Source organism: Oryx dammah, unplaced genomic scaffold, assembly GCF_014754425.2.
Source record: "Oryx dammah isolate SB20612 unplaced genomic scaffold, SCBI_Odam_1.1 HiC_scaffold_29, whole genome shotgun sequence".
NCBI classification, from domain to species: Eukaryota; Metazoa; Chordata; class Mammalia; order Artiodactyla; family Bovidae; genus Oryx; species Oryx dammah.
In genome coordinates, this window is record NW_024070213.1 from 18,949,482 (window position 1) to 18,954,611 (window position 5,130).

A 5,130-nucleotide genomic window follows, 5' to 3' on the forward strand; every position below is an offset into this window, starting at 1 on the left:
TTTTGTTCCTTATCACAGTGGAGTAACAGGGACCAGATTTACTTTCCTGTATGAATCAACTAAAAAAAAAAAAAAATGTTTAAAAAAATCCATTTCAATCACTGGGCACCTTTCAATGAAGGACAGTAAGCCTTACACTTGCCCCAATTATACCCCGTAGACAACTTTGTAGGGGTGGGTTTTTGTTGTTCAGATGCTAAGTTGTCATACGTTTTGCAACCCCATAATAGCAGCGCACCAGACTTACCTGTTCTTCACTATCTCCTGGAATTTGCTCAAACTCAAGTCCGTTGAATTGGTGATGCCATCCAACCATTTCACCCTTTGTCCTTACCTTCTCCTGTTGCCCTCAATCCTTCCCAGTATCAGGGTCTTTTCCAAAGCAGAGGAAAACCAACAAAATGCCAAGAGATTCGCTGAGGAGCAGAAGTGCAGGGGTAAGACTACGGACTATCAGAAGAGAGAGAGAGAGATGCACAGGGAGAGAACAGGAGGGAGGTACAGTGTTCCCTTTGGGTATCCAGCAGCTTACTGATCGCTTGTATACGAGGATGGAGGAAAAAAAAACAAAAACAAAAACTCTGTCAACTACACATTGGCACTCGCCATGGGCATTTGCCAATGGCAACCCACTCCAATATTCTTGCCTGGAAAATCCCATGGACGGAGGAGCCTCGTAGGCTACAGTCTATGGGGTGGCAAAGAGTCGGACAGGACTGAGCAACTTCACTTCTACAAGGATTAAATCGTGTCCTGTGCCTTTCAGGCGCAGCTGCCTCTGCTGGTGCCCATGACCCCAGGGCAGACTCAGAGCTGAGAGCCAAGCCAGGGAGGCTGCTTGAAGCCCGAGGACAGCCTGCCACGCCTGGCTTCAGGCTGCTCCAAAGACTGGGCAGCTAGGCCAGCGACCCTGGGGGCCCCCCGCCCGCCTGACCCACACAAACCTAGCCTGGTGTGGCTGCCTGCCCCTGGGCCAGCTGCGCTCCTCCTCCTCGGGCAGCGAAGTCGAACTGCCTCTGCCGCTCACTCCGCCGCTGCCTAGGCCTCAGCTTCCGCCCCCCAGCTTCCGCCCCCCAGCTTCCTTCAGCCCGCCTCCTGCCCGGGCTGGCGAATCTAAGTTGAAACAGCCTGAGCAGCAGCCAGTACAGGGACTATGACGTACAGGGTCTTCCTACAAGGGCTAGGAAGTACAGGAGCACTTACCGCGCCGAGGTAATCAAGATGATTACCAGCTGGTTCCCTTGGACAGCAAGGAGACCTAACCAGTCAATCCTAAACTTAGGAAATCGATCCTGAATATTCATAGGAAGGATTGATGCTGAAGCTGAAGCTCCAACAATTTGGCCACCTGATGGAAAGAACTGACTCACTCCCTGATAAGACTGAAGGCAGGAGGAGAAGGGAGTTGGCAGAGGATGAGATGGTTGGGTGGCATCATTGACTGGACAGACAGGAGTGTGAGCAAACTGGCAGATGGTGAAGGGCAGGGAAGCCTGTCATGCTGCAGTTCATGGGGGTCACAAAGAGTCGGACACGACCAAGCAGCTGATCAACAAAAACCAGCTGGTTGGAAAACTTGGGTCGGGGAAATTATAGTGAAGTCTTTGAGGCCCTTAACATCACCAACAGTGACAGAGTGGTTGTAAAAATTCTCAAGCCAGGGAAGAAAAAAATGATACAACGAGAAGTCAACCATTCTGGAGGACTCTCCTGGTGGAACAACTATCATTTAGCTGATTAACACAGGGAAGGACTCTGTGTTGGAGAGACCAGCTCTGGTATTTGAATATATCAATAATACAGATTTTAAGATCCGTCTCATATCCTGACAGATTTTGATATCCGGTTTTATATGTCCTTAATTTAAAAATATCCTTATTTTATAACTACTTAAAGCTCTGAATTACTTGCCACATCAAGGGAATATGCACAGGGATGTGAAACCTCATGATGTCATGAAAGAGCACCACAAAAAACCGTGACTGATATACTGGGGTCTGGAGGGGAACTTTACCATCCTGCCCAGGACTACAATGTCCAAGTGACCTCCAGGTACTTCATGGAACCAGAGCACTTTGTGGACTAGCAGATGTATGAGTATAGCTTGGATATGTAGAGTCTGGGCTGTATGGTAGCAAGCATGATCTTTTGAAAGGAGCTCTTCTTTCAGGTGGCGCTAGTGGTAAAGAACTTGCCTGCCAATGTAAGAGATGTAAGAGACTCAGGTTTGATCTCTGGGTCAGGAAAGTCCCCTGGAGGAGTGCATGGCAACCCGCACCAGTATTCTTGCCTGGGAGAATCCCATGGACAGAGGAGCCTAGAGGACTACCGTCCATGGGGCTGCAGAGAGTCAGACATGACTCAAGTGACTTAGCATGCATGCACTTCGTTCATGGACAGGATGATAATGACCAGCTTGTTCACACTGTCAAGGTTCTGGGTACAGAGGAGCTACATGGGAATCTGAATAAGTATCACAGAGACCTAGATCTACACTTCAACAATATTGTGGACAACATTCATGGAAATGCTGGAAAAATTTTATCCATAGTGAGAACAGATGGCCTTATCAGCCCTGAGCCCCTAGATCTTCTGGACAAACTTCTGCGATATGACCAACAACAGAGACTTACTGACAAAGAGGCCATGGAGCACCCATACTTCTACCCCGTGGTGAAGAAGCAGTTCCAGCCTTGTCCAGATAATGCTGTGCTTCCCAGTGGTCTCACACAGCCAGATGAAGATTGGCAAATGATGGCCTCTCAAAGAAAGCTTAATTTCCCAGCACATCTCTCTGTACACATGTATTTTAATGCACATCTCTGGATCAAAAGCATTTTATTCACAACCATAACTAAAGGTGGAAAGTCAGTTTTCAGAGAGTGAGGGGAAAACAACAAAAAAAAAAGATGTAATATTAGAGTTTATTCAGGAAGGACAAATTGGATGGAGGGGAAAGAAAGTTCTTCCCTCCCACCCTTTACCTCGTTTTATCCCCATGAGAAACAATTTCTCTCTATTAAGGTAATCTACATTTTTGAGCTCTGATAGGTATACATGGGGCCTTTCCTGGTAGCTCAGCTGGTAAAGAATCTGCCTGCAATGCAGGAGACCCCAGTTCGATTCCTGGGTTGGGATGATTCCTGGAGAAGGGATAGTCTACCTACTCCAGTATTCTTGGGCTTCCCTGGTAGCTCAGCTGGTAAAGAATCAACCTGCAATGCAGGAGACCTTGGTTCACTCCCTGGATAGAGAAGACCCTCTGGAGGAGGGCATGGAAACTGACTCCAGTATTCTTGCCTGGAAAATCCCCATGGACAGAGGAACCTGGCAGGCTACAGTGCATGGGGTCACAAAGAGTCAGACAACGCTGAGTGACTAAGCACAGCACACAGCAGAAAGAAAGAATGTGAAGTATACACAGCAGAGATATACATGAATGTGTTGGCAAAGAAAAGTCTTTCTTGTGTGCAGGGACTGGCATTGTGTGGACTCCTACCTTCAAGACCCTCCTAGATCTTACTCTGTATAATCTCTACATCTGGTGGTTTGTCTGTATCCTTTATCACACCCTTTTATAAACTGGTAAGCACAAGTGTTCTCCTGGGCTCTATAAGCCACTCTGGCAAATTAATCAAAATCGAGGGGGGGTCATACTCTCTTTGACTTGTAGTCAAGTTGAACAGAGGTTGTTGTAACCTGGGTCCTTCCATTTGCATTGGCATCTTGAAGTAGGGGTGGGGGGCAGTTTTGTGGGGCTGAGCTCTTAGCCTGTGGGATCTGACGCTATTCTTTACCAGCTGAGTTGTTAGTGTTAGAAGTGAGCTCAACTGTGGGACGCCAGGCTAGTGTCACAGAGAGTCATTTGTTTAGTAGGAATGTCTTGTGCACTTGGTGTCCACCAGTGTCAGAAGTGAAGAGGCCTGTGTGCACAATAACGGAGATTCACAGGAAAGAAAAACCAGTGAGGAAGAACTGTGGGTTTTTCCTTTACACAAATCTTAAAAGGAAGGCTGAAAAGGATAGAACTGCTTTCAAATAATTTAACGTCATTTGGAACAAATTCAAGAATATTCAGAGAAAGGCAAAAATATCCAGCATCCAAAGGTAAAAACTCACAATCTCTGGAGTGCAAAGATTGCACAGAAGCAGAGAATTATGACCCCTGATGTGGACAAAGTGAGCCAAAAAAAAAACAAAAACACAGAGCCAGGAATGAAACCAAGCAGGACCCTGTAGGGCTCCTGGGTAGGGAAGTCTTTCTGTCCCCCATTTCTTGTTTGCAGGTTATAGACTCCAGTCCTAAGATCTTCCTTGTGTTCTTTCTTTTAAAATAGTTTTTTACATTTTCCTATGGTATTTCTTTTTATTATTTTTAATTGGAGGATACTTGTTTTACCATGTTGTGTTGGTTTCTGCCATACAAGAACGGGAATCAGACATAACTATATATATACATATCCACTCTCTCTTGAGCTTCCCTCCTCGCCTCCCCACATTACACCCCTCTAGGTCACTACAGTGCAAGAGACTAGTCTCCCTGTTTATAGCAGATTCCCACTAGCTATCTATTTTACACGTTACTTTCTAAATTTTTCCCTTGAGTTCTAAAGAGCAGATTAGAACAGGTGCTAATCAGGGAAGAAAAGGGACACAAGACAAGGGAGGAGGAGCAGCCAAGAAACAATAGAGCAGGCTTGGGGCAGGATCCTGGTTCTACCTCGAGGCATATATATATATATAAAACAATATCTTTAAATTCTTTATAGAACTAAATCCCCAACAGATGGAAGATCCCCAACAGAATGAAGATTCTTCATTCCAAATTAAAGGAACTAGAGAAACTCCTCTAGAAGATCACCTCAGGCCAGTTTAACAGAACCACGCTCACAACACATAACACTTAACCAAGCTCACTTAAGCTGTATGACTCCAAGAAAGGAACTTCTTTTAAAACACATTTATTTTGCCAGAGAGACCTTGAGGACATTCAAACCAAGCTTAAAGAGAAGTGTCCCCGAGAACATTGGACATTTGTGTTCCTGGAAAAGAGGGGGATTCAGGCCAGTTCCATAGAGATCTCTAGTTTCCAATTAAGATGCCATTCCTGGGGGGCAGGGTATATTGAGA

General features: G+C 45.8%; 1 pseudogene; it reads left to right on the forward strand.

Annotated features, from left to right (window-relative positions):
• The first annotated feature begins 1,153 nt into the window (after nucleotides 1-1,153).
• Nucleotides 1,154-2,886, forward strand: LOC120857975 (annotated as a pseudogene).
• The last annotated feature ends 2,244 nt before the right edge of the window (nucleotides 2,887-5,130 follow it).